Source organism: Trachypithecus francoisi, unplaced genomic scaffold (assembly GCF_009764315.1).
Source record: "Trachypithecus francoisi isolate TF-2019V2 unplaced genomic scaffold, Tfra_2.0 Lachesis_group3, whole genome shotgun sequence".
Classification (NCBI taxonomy): domain Eukaryota; kingdom Metazoa; phylum Chordata; class Mammalia; order Primates; family Cercopithecidae; genus Trachypithecus; species Trachypithecus francoisi.
In genome coordinates, this window is record NW_022681468.1 from 76095774 (window position 1) to 76108430 (window position 12657).

Consider the following 12657-nt stretch of genomic DNA (forward strand, 5'->3'; position numbering starts at 1 on the left):
AATAAATGAAATATGATACTTGTCATATCAGAGTTTATTTTGCAACCACAAACACTGCAGGTGAAGCATAACTTTTTAAAGTTTTTTATAAGATTAAAAGATGATCATAAGGTTTGCACCTCTTCCCTTTCATTCCAGAGGTTATTCTGGTCTGAAAAATTATACTAATGGGAACTCTAAACCCACTGAATCCCTTGTTCTCAATGTCCTTCTTTAGACATTGACAGAGATAAGAATTCCTCCAATTAGTCCTTTGACTTATTTCCTGAGTCACCGTTCAAAGACTTCCCTGCCGCCAGGATAGAGGAGTGAACAAGGACCCAGACAAATGAGAAGGAAATTGATTTTTATAATAGTGTGTTACGTAGCTTTGTGTACAAGTTTACTTCTTTATCTGAAAGGGGAAGATGAGGTTGTCTCTGCCCAATACCCTAATACACTGGGTCTTGATTTTGTTCATTTAACATTTATGCACATAACACTCCTGTAATATTATCTAATTATTTCAATGTGTTAAGAAGTAGGGTCCATGACATGTATTTGCTTTGTATTTCTCACAGTTCTATCATAAGACTAAGAACTATAGTATAGTACTGTGATGGTTAATTTTATATGCCAAGTTTTGACAAGGTCACAGGATATTAATAAATCTCACATACATATAAGTGAGATAATATATAAATACTATTCATTCTATTTATTTATGTATCTATTGGAGAGATGTGTGTGTGTGTGTGTGTGTGTGTGTGTGTATGCTGTTCCTCTAGAGAAAACTGACAAATATTGTACTTAATACTTTTATGGAGTATCAAATACTTTTGTGGAGTATCAAAAATTTGAAATAGAATGAGAATCATTCTACCTTGCCATCTTGAAACATTTTTAAAAGTTGAAATTGGTAAGCAAATATAAGATTTATTGCTATTTTCACTTTCAAAATAATAGAAGTTCATATTCTATACTGTAGCTTTCTCTCCTTTCTTCGGTTTATCTCATTTAGTCCAAAAAGTATTAGAGTCCAACCTCTATTATAGTAAACTATTTGGAATGGTCTAAATTATTTTGTTGCTTTAAATTTTTTGTTGTTTTTCAGTAACACTTCAAAGTCAGCTGAAGTCTAGAAATAATTGTTATATATATGATTTTAATACTCAATAGAAATAATTTTAGATTTTGTTTCAGCATAATAATCAGTCATTAAAGTTAACATTCAGTTTATTTCCAAAATTAGGTACAATAGATTTTTTCCCAAGTGAAAGTATATTTTCTTATAGATGTTATATATCTTCAGCCACAGTCAATTTAATACAGATCAACAATCCTTTGTCCACATTTATAAGATTCAAGAAACTCTTAAAACTGAAAACTTTCATGACTCACAAAGTGCCAGAATCAAACCCAAACTGCACTCACTTGGTAGCAAAACACAACATGAACTGATGTGAAGCTATTTGTATCATTATCCACTATTTTTATACATTTTGCCACAAAACAAAAAAAGGAATATGTTTCATTACAGTGTGGCCTTAAACCCAGATGAAGATTTTAAATATATAGTAAGTGTATGTTGGTTTCTAAATTTTAAAAAAATTTAATTCTCTAACACATCTGGAATTGTTGGCCTGCATTTGTATTTTTATTCATAATGAGATGTTTTATCAGGCCAGGAAAGATCACAGTGTTTATTTATAGATTAGCCTTTCCTGGGAACTCTTCACCCATTGCTGTTTGGTTGTTGATTTTTTTTTTCTTTTTTCTTTTTTTTTGGCTTTAAGTCTCCTGATTATGAGCCTCATGATTCATTCTACCATTGCCATCATCCTCTGTTCAGTGCCTATTGTGTCTTTCAGACTAAAAGTCAGTCTGTCTATGCCTCTTGACTGTCACTAGCACCCCTCTTTGCTTGACTTTCTGGGGGAAAGACTCCCTGCAAATCATTAAGTAACCCCTTGATTTGTTCCTCTCTTAACTTTCTCTTCCTTCAACTCTAAATTTCTCACCTTATTCACCTTTTTCTATTATAACTTCCAATCAGCTCCTGCGGCTTTTAAAACATTTTTTCTCCTTTGGAAATGAGAATATTAAAGAATCCAGTTTAGGAGAAACTTATTCCAATATACTTTAACGCCAGAGACTGGTATACCAAATAGTATTCAGTGTATATACATTAATGAAGAAATAAATGAAGATGGTATAGTGTTCTGGTTATCTATTGCTGCACAAGCTACTCCAAGACTTGGTGGCTAAAAACAGCAACAACATTATTATTATTTTATCTCATGATGCTGTGGATCACAACTTTGGACAGGCACAGACAGGATGATGGCTTCTCTCCCCTTCACAATGTCTAGAGTCATCTTGGATGACTCTAATGGCTGAGGCTGGCTCAGCTAGAGACTAGCTTACAATCTCTATCTCTCCTTCTCTTCCCCTCTCTCTCAACCCATGGCTATTGTGACTATTGTGGGCTTCCTCATAGCCACAGGCAATCAGACTTCTTACAAAGTCCCTCATGGCTCCAAATGTAGGGGAATGGACATAAAGAGTTCTCTTAAAGGTGAGACTCAGATCTGGCACAGCATCACTTCCACCATAATTTACTGTTTAAGCAATGAAACAATTATCAAAGAATCTGTGGCCACCTTTAATCTACCAGAGTGGGTCAGTCAGCTTTCTCTATTCTCTAAAGCATTTCCCTTTCCTTCTATTTTATTTATTCTATGATCTTATAACCTGAGTTTATGATCACTCTAAGTTAACTTCCAAAAGTTTTACTAAATTGTTATTTTTAATGTGTTTGCCTTTTCTGCAATGTTTTTGCTGCTTCTATTCTTTTTACCTAATAGTACAGAGGGCTAAAGGTGGTGATTACCCTATGGATGCTTGCAAACTGTAGTCTATTATTTATTTACAAATCAGCAAAGACCAAGAACGAAAGGGAGTAGTCTCATCTTATTTGTCCTCCAGAAAAGGCTACAGTAAGAAAATTGTGGACATCTCTGAAATCTCATTTTTATTCTCTGAAATAAGATTAGCAATTAGAGAAGTTAATTTAGAGAATGCTATGTAAAAGTCAAAAGAGATGTTTTAAAAGATTTACTTGCTCCAATACTACATGCTCTTGAAAACTAGCTTCAAACATATTTATTTTATAAGATATGATAAAAATTCTTAATTGCAAACAAGAGAATCCACTCTGGCTAATACACAGAAAAAGAAGTAAAGAGGGAGAAGCAAAGAAATCATATAAGATTCCAGAAACAAAGAACAGAAACACATCAGAAAATTGGCCTGATGAGAAATCTATCAGCAATGTCTCTAGAACGATGGCACTGCCTGCATTAGGATAAAAAATTACTATACGAACTGGTTCCAAAATGGCTGAATAGGAACAGCTCCAGTCTACAGCTCCCAGCATGAGCAATGCAAAAGACGGGTGATTTCTGCATTTCCAACTAAGGTACCAGGTTCATCTCACTGGAGCTTGTTGGACAGTGGGTGCAGCCCATGGAGTGTGAACCAAAGCAGGGCAGAGCATCACTTCACCTGGGAAGCAGAAGGGGTAGGGGAAGTCTCTTTCCTAGCCAAGGGAAGCTGTGACAGACGGTACCTGGAAAATCGGGACATTCCCACCCTAATACTGTGCTCTTCCAATGGTCTTAGTGAACAGCAGACCAGGAGATTATATCCCATGCCTGGCTTGGAGGGTTCCACACCCATGGAGCCTCACTCGCTGCTAGCACAGCAGTCTGAGATCGAACTGCAAGGCAGCAGCGAGGCTGTGGGGAGAGGTGTTCACCATTGCTGAGGCTTGAGTAGGTAAACAAAGTGACTAGGAAGCTCAAACTGGGTTGAGCCCACCACAGCTCAAGGAGGCCTGCCTGCCTCTGTAGACTCCACTTTGGGGCAGGGCATAGCTGAACAAAAGGCAGCAGAAACTTCTGCAGACTTAAACATCCCTGTCTGACAACTTATGAAGAGAGTAGTGGTTCTCCCAGCATGGAGTTTGAGATCTGAGAATGGACAGACTGCCTTCTCAAGTGAGTAGCCTAACTGGGAGATACCTCCCAGTAGGGGCCGACTGACACCGCATACAGGGGAGTGCTCCTCTGAGACGAAGCTTCCAGAGGAAGGATCAGGCAGCAACATTTGCTGTTCTGCAATATTTACTATTCTGAATCCTCCACTGGTGATACCCAGGCAAACAGGTCCAGAGTGGACCTCCAGCAAACTCCAACAGACCTGCAGCTGAAGGTCCTGACTATTAGAAGGAAAACTAACAAACAGAAAAGACATCCACACCAAAATCCCATCTGTATGTCACCATCATCAAAGACCAAAGGCAGATAAAACCACAAAGATGGGGGGGAACCAGAATAGAAAAGCTGAAAATTCTAAAGATCAGAGCGCTGTTCTCCTCCAAAGGAATGCAGCTCCTCACCAGCAACAGAACAAAGCTGGATGCAGAATGACTTTGACAAGTTGACAGAAGTAGGCTTTAGATGATCAGTAATAACAAACTTCTCCGAGGTAAAGGAGGAAACCTTGAAAAAAGATTAGATGAATGGCTAACTAGAATAAACAGTGTAGAGAAGACCTTAAATGACCCAATGGAGCTGAAAACTATGGCACAAGAATTATGTGACGCATGCACGAGCTTCAGGAGAGAATTTGATCAAGTGGAAGACAGGGTATCAGTGATTGAAGATCAAATTAATAAAATGAAGCAAGAAGAGAAGTTTAGAGAAAAAACAGTAAAAAGAAATGAACAAAGCCTCCAAGAAATATGGGACTATGTGAAAAGACCAAATCTACATCTGATTGGTGTACCTGAAAGTGATGGGGAGAATGGAACCAAGTTGGAAAACACTCTTCAGGATATTATCCAGGAGAACTTCCCCAACCTAGGAAGGCAGGCCAACATTCAAATTCAAGAAATACAGAGAATGCCACAAAGATACTCCTCGAGAAGAGCAACTCCAAGACACACAATCGTCAGATCCACCAAAGTTGAAATGAAGGAAAAAATGTTAAGGGCAGCCAGAGAGAAAGGTCGGGTTACCCACAAAGGGAAGCCCATCAGACTAACAGTGGATCTCTCAGCAGAAACCCTACAAGCCAGAAGAGAGTGGGGGCCAATATTCAACATTCTTAAAGAAAAGAATTTTCAACCCAGAATTTCATATTCAGCCAAACTAAACTTTAGAAGCAAAGGAGAAATAAAATCCTTTCCAGACAAGCAAATTCTGAGAGATTTTGTCACCACCAGGCCTGCCTTACAAGAGCTCCTGAAGGAAGCACTAAACTTCGAAAGGAAGAACTGGTACCAGTCACTGCAAAATCATGCCAAATTGTAAAGACCATTGATGCTAGGAAGAAACTGCATCAACTAAGGAGAAAATAACCAGCTAACATCATAATGACAGGATCAAATTCACACATAACAATATTAACCTTAAATGTAAATGGGCTAAATGCCCCAATTAAAAGACACAGAGTAGCAAACTGGATAAAGAGTCAAGACCCATCAGTGTGCTGTATCCAGGAGACTCATCTCATGTGCAGAGACACACACAGGCTCAAAATAAAGGGATGGAAGAATATTTACCAAGCAAATGGAAAACAAAGAAAAGCAAGGGTTGTAATCCTAGTCTCTGATAAAACACACTTTAAACCAACAAAGATCAAAGGAGACAAAGAAGGCCATTACATAGTGGTAAAGGGATCAATTCTTCAGGAAGAGCTAACTATCCTAAATATATATGCACCCAATACAGGAGCATCTAGATTCATAAAACAAGTCCTTAGAGACCTACAAAGAAACTTAGACTCCCACACAGTAATAATGGGAGACTTTAACACCCCACTGTCAATATTAGACAGATAAATGAGACAGAAAGTTAACAAGGATATCCAGGATTTGAACTCAGCTCTGCACCAAGTGGACCTAATAGACATCTACAGAACTCTCCACCCCAAATCAACAGAATATACATTCTTCTCAGCACCACATCACACTTATTCCAAAATTGACCACATAGTTGGAAGTAAAGCACTCCTCAGCAAATGTAAAAGAGCACAAATTATAACAAACTGTCTCTCAGGCCACAGTGCAATCAAATTAGAACTCAGTATTTAAAAACTCACTCAAAACCACTCAACTACACGGAAACTGAGCAACCTGCCCCTGAATGACTACTGGGTACATAATGAAATGAAGGCAGAAATAAAGATGTTCTCTGAAACTGATGAGAACAAAGACATAACATACCAAAATCTCTGGGACCCATTTAAAGCAGTGTGTAGAGGGAAATTTATAGCACTAAATGCTCACAAGAGAAAGCAGGAAAGATGTATAATCGACACCCTAACATCACAATTAAAAGAACTAGGGAAGCAAGAGCAAACGCATTCAAAAGCTAGCAGAAGGCAAGAAATAACTAAGATCAGAGCAGAACTGAAGGCGATAGACACACACACACACACACACACACACACACACACAAAACCCTTCAAAAAATCAATGAATCCAGGAGCTGGTTTTTTGAAACTATCTACAAACTTGATAGACCACTAGCAAGACTAATAAAGAGAAAAGAAAGAAGAATCAAATAGAGGCAATAAAAAATGATAAAGGGGATATCACCACCAATCCCACAGAAATACAAACTACCATCAGAGGAAACAATAAACACCTCTATGCAAATAAACTAGAAAATCTAGAAGAAATGGATACATTCCTGGACAAATAAACCCTCCCAAGACTAAATGAGGAAGAAGTTGAATCCCTGAATAGACCAATAACAGGCTCTGAAATTGAGGCAATAATTAATAGCATACCAACCATAAAAAGTCCAGGACAAGATGGATTCACCGCCAAATTCTACCAGAGGTACAAAGAGGAGCTGGTACCATTCCTTATGAAACTATTCCAACCAATAGAAAAAGGGGGACTCCTCCTTAACTCATTTTATGAGATCAGCATCATCCTGATACCAAATTGGGCAGAGACACAACAAAAAAAAGAGAATTTTAGACCAATATCCCTGATGAACATCGATGCAAAAATCCTCAATAAAATACTGACAAACCGAATCCAGTGGCACATCAAAAAGCTTATCCACCACGATCAAGTTGGCTTCATCCCTGGGATGCAAGGCTGGTTCAACATACCCAACTCAATAAACATAATCCATCATATAAAAAGAATCAAAGAAAAAAACCAGATGATTATCTCAGTAGATGGAGAAAAGGCCTTCGACTAAATTCAACAGCCCTTCATACTAAAAACTCTCAATAAACTAGGTATTGATGGGACATATCTTAAAATAATAAGAGCTATTTATGACAAACCCATAGCCAATATCATACTGAATGGGCAAAAACTGGAAGCATTCCCTTTGAAAACTGGCACAAGACAGGGATGTCCTCTCTCACCACTCCTATTCAACATAGTGTTGGAAATTCTGTCCAGGGCAATCAGGCAAGAGAAAGAAATAAAGGGTATTCAATTAGGAAAAAAGAAAGTCAAATTGTCCCTGTTTGCAGCTGACATGATTGTGTATTTATGAAACCCCATCGTCTCAACCCAAAATCTCCTTAAGCTGATAAGCAACTTCAGCAAAGTCTCAGGATACAAAATCAATGTGCAAAACTCACAAGCTTTCCTATACACCAATAACAGATAAACAGAGAGCCAAATCGTGAGTGAACTCCCATTCACAATTGCTACAAAGAGAATAAAATACCTAGGAATCCAACTTACAAGGGTTGTGAAGGACCACTTCAAGGAGAACTACAAACCACTGCTCAACAAAATAAAAGAGGACACAAACAAATGGAAGAACATTCCATGCTGATGGATAGGAAGAATCCGTATCGTGAAAATGGCCATACTGCCCAAGGTAATTTATAGATTCAATGCCATCCCCATCAAGCTATCAATGACTTTCTTCACAGAATTGAAAAAACTACTTTGAAGTTTATATGGAACCAAAAAAGATCCCACATTGCCAAGACAATCCTAAGCCAAAAGAACAAAGCTGGAGGCATCATACTACATAACTTCAAACTATACTACAAGGCTACAGTGACCAAAACAGCATGGAACTGGTACCAAAACAAAGATATAGATCAGTGAAACAGAACAGAGCCCTCAGAAATAAAACCACGTATCTACAACCATCTGATCTTTGACAAACCTGACAAAAACAAGAAATGGGGAAAGGATTCCCTATTTAGTAAATGGTGCTGGGAAAACAGGCTAGCCATAAGTAGAAAGCTGAAACTGGATCCCTTCCTTACACCTTATACAAAAATTAAATCGAGATGGATTAAAGACTTAAATGTTAGACCTAAAACCATAAAAACCCTAGAAGAAAACCTAAGCAATATCATTCAGGACATAGGCATGGGCAAGGACTTCATAACTAAAACACCAAAAGCAATGACAACCAAAGCCAAAATTGACAAATGGGATCTAAGTAAATTAAAGAGCTTCTGCACAGCAAAAAAAACTATCATCAGAGTGAACAGGCAACCTACAGAATGGGAGGAAATTTTTACAATCTACTCATGTGACAAAGGGCTAATATCCAGAATCTACAAAGAACTTAAACAAATTTACAAGAAAAAAACAACCCCATCAAAAAGTGGGCAAAGGATATGAACAAACACTTCTCAAAAGAAGACATTTATGCAGCCAACAGACACATGAAAAAATGCTCATCATCACTGGCTATCAGAGAAATGCAAATCAAAACCACAATGAGATACCATCTCACGTAAGTTAGACTGGCGATCATTAAAAAGTCAGGAAACAACAGATGCTGGAGAGGATGTGGAGAAATAGGAACACTTTTACGCTGTTGTTGGGACTGTAAACTAGTTCAACCATTGTGGAAGACAATGTGGCAATTCCTCAAGGATCTAGAACTAGAAATACCATTTGACTTAGCCATCCCATTAGTGGGTATATACCCAAAGGATTATAAATCATGCTGCTATAAAGACACATGCACAGATATGTTTATTGCGGCACTATTCACAATACCAAAGAGTCGGAGCCAACAAATGTCCATCAAATATAGACTGGATTAAGAAAATGTGGCACATATACACCATGGAATACTATGCAGACATAAAAATGGATGAGTCCATGTCCTCTGTAAGGACATGGATGAAGCTGGAAACCATCATTCTCAGCAAACTAAAACAGGAATGGAAAAACCAAACACTGCATGTTCTCACTCATAGGTGGGAATTGAACAATGGGAACACTTAGACACAGGCTGGGGAACATCACCCACTGGGGCCTGTCATGGGCTGGGGGTAGTGGGGAGGGATAGCATTAGGAGATATACCTAATGTAAATGATAAGTTAATGGGTGCAGCACACCTACATGGCACATGTATACATATGTAACAAACCTGCACATTGTGCACATGTACCCTAGAACTTAAAGTATAAAAATAAAAACATAATAAAAAATTACTATATGGAAACTTTTTGCACATAGGTCACTTCTGAGTCATTGTCTTGCATGAATGTTTCTGATTGATGAAACCATAGCCACATTTCCACAACCTAGCTACTAGACTCTCTAGGACATATGGGAGTTTTTAAAATGAAATCAACCTTGAGTAGAATTTAGAGTGTGGTAAAATATCAAAATGCAAAGTGGCTGTTCAAAATGTATTTGGTAGGCAAACATAAATGAGTGATGTCTCTCTCAGCCCATCTTTTAGTGGACAAAATCAATATATATTCTTCTACTATATTAAATTTATAAAAGCATAGCAACAATGCTATGTTCCAACCTTGTATTCTATAAATATCAGTTATAATTATAACACACTTACTGTTTTCCAAATTCTCTTCAGTTACTTTATGAAGCTTCAAGCCTGACATCTGGGTAATGTCCATTTCTCCTCTGATTTATTCACAATTTTTTCTGGATATTTTCTAATCTATGGAAAAATATAATAATTATTAGAAAAGGTAGAGCATGGGAAATGTTAATATATAAACATTTCCATGATCACCAAGTAAGAAAAAGTAGGTGTCTACAGGTGCTATGGTTGAAATGTTCCCTCGCGAGGTGGCGGGCGCCTGTAGTCCCAGCTACTCGGGAGGCTGAGGCAGGAGAATGGCGTAAACCCGGGAGGCAGAGCTTGCAGTGAGCTGAGATCCGGCCACTGCACTCCAGCCTGGGCGATAGAGCGAGACTCCGTCTCAAAAAAAAAAAAAAGAAATGTTCCCTCAAAAACTCATGTTGAGATTTATTTGCCATTGTGATAGTATTAAGAGCTAGGACCTTTAAGAAGTAAGTATGTCATAAGGGCTCTGCCTTCATCAATAATTAATACCATTATCCCAGGAGTGGGTTGGTTATGGGTTCTTCCTCAAGAATTCCCAGCCCACTCTTCATTCAAGAAATTCTGTGTTGTGACTTAACTCGGAGTCATGGCATGGAAGCACAATCCTGGAAATCTGTTTTCTAGGCTTATTTGTTGCTGCTGTTTTTGTTTGTTTATTTCTTTTTGTGTTACTTATACAGATCAAGTGGGACCTTAATGGTTACACGTTTTCAGACCCAGGGACCCCCTAATCAATCAGCAAGGCAAAGTGTGTGTCAAAGCACTCTGATTATCACAACGTGGGTAAGTGCTGCTAATGAGGCTCATATTAATGGCAGCATCTCCCACCTTTGTTTTCATCTTGTAGGAAATAGATACTGCACACTTTTCAAAGATGCTTGTGTCTGTTTTTATGGTTTTTAGAAATCACATATTTTCCTTTTTCTGGGTCCATATTTAAAACGTTGCTTCCATATGCATTATATTTCATTTGTTCTGCTTTAGCATCTTAAAATGCTTTCTCACATATATTCCTGCAGGTATTTGCCAATATAACTTGGCAAAACACTGCTTTTCTTTTCCTTTGGTGGGTAAGCCTTTTCTTCCTGGGTTTAATTTTGCCCTAGCTTTTTGGAGCACTCTGGACTCTGACACTAGGTTTGGGTCCAAGGCATTGAAAGGTGTCAGGAATGAGTTGTGAAGAAAGTTATACCACCTCCTGAGGTAACTGCCTCGGGCAATGTGCTTACATGGTTTTCAGGAAAGCAGGAACAACCCATTAAAGACTGGAGAAAAAGCTATTTCTTCTACTAAGGGATGTTTAGTAAATTTGAGTGTTCAAAGTACTCTGAGTTTTCAGGGTTTTCCCATCTGTCTCAATTACAATTCCATGGAAGTGTCTTAACTTTCAGTAAGAGTCATGGTATGATTAGAATTCAACTGATGTAATTGAGAAACCACAGCATTAGACTGTGCATTTAATTTTCAGTTTCATCAGCCATACAGAGAGGAGAGCTAATTTTAGGGTAATCATTTTATCGCCCTGGCTTTTTTACTATGTTGAGCTGAGAATTTAAAACTTTAAGGTGTTGTTTCCTTTCTTTCAAAGCTTAAGCACATTTAGAAGTAGCCAAGTCACCCTATAGCTCTTATGTTCTTCATGCCTATTGTACTTTTCTAAGCATAAACTCTCCTACTTCCTTACCTTCTATAATAACATTATTCCAGGTAACCAAGAACACGGATGATAAATATAAGCAAGTGTTTCATTTTAGTATGCCATGGGTGCCAGTGCTCTTTTCTCTAGAACTAATTGTATTCTCAGAGCTTTCAAATCCAACCTGCCAGATAATGAATCCCAGATACTTATTTCCTTGAGGGTTCCTTGCACTTTTAGTACAAATTATTCTATTAAACAACCTTAGTTGCAAGGAAACACATTCATTTCACCCAGATTAAGCAGAATAGATATTTATTAAAGATACTAGGTAGCATGTATGCTCATTGATTGTGCTAGGGTAATAAACAAGCTAAGTTCACCAGAACAATACCCCTAGTCTATTGCCAATTTCTGAATTGCTTCAAAAACAGTCCCAAGGGAGAAGCTACCTATGACAGTGCCAACTCCACAGCCACCAGAAAAAAAAAATGTGTGCTCTGCCAGAGCTTTTCCCTACTTGATCACTTCCAAATTGAAGACATATGCAGGTGGAAATGATTATTGGAAACTGGTCCCCACCTGTAATTCTGGGCACAAGAAAAGCTGGGAAATGCAGTCTTAAAATTGTATCTTAAGAAAACAGAATTTGGCCGGGCGCGGTGGCTCAAGCCTGTAATCCCAGCACTTTGGGAGGCCGAGACGGGCGGATCACGAGGTCAGGAGATCGAGACCATCCTGGCTAACACGGTGAAACCCCGTCTCTACTAAAAATACAAAAAAAAAAACTAGCCGGGCGAGGTGGCGGGCGCCTGTAGTCCCAGCTACTCCGGAGGCTGAGGCAGGAGAATGGCGTAAAACCCGGAGGCGGAGCTTGCAGTGAGCTGAGATCCGGCCACTGCACTCCAGCCCGGCGAAAGAGCAAGACTCCGTCTCAAAAAAAAAAAAAAAAAAGAAAACAGAATTTATCTTGTGGTAAATACAAAAATGCAGGTGGGTTTTCAAAAGATGTGCAGCTAAAAATGACAAATGTATACTACATGTGGCTATTGTGTTTAAAATATTTCATAAAACTTGTGAAAATTTTTAAATAATTATACCTGCCTTTGTCTCATATATTTGTAACATAGAAATGGTTCTTA

General features: G+C 38.2%; 1 long non-coding RNA gene across 1 annotated transcript in view; it reads right to left on the minus strand.

Moving 5' to 3' along the window:
• The window catches only part of LOC117069867, a 91348-nt gene extending 81383 nt beyond the window's left edge, over positions 1-9965 (minus strand). Inside the window, exon 1 of the long non-coding RNA XR_004431694.1 lies at positions 9862-9965. This is a non-coding gene — a long non-coding RNA (uncharacterized LOC117069867). The remainder of the gene's footprint in view (positions 1-9861) is intronic.
• Positions 9966-12657: the final 2692 nt, after the last annotated feature.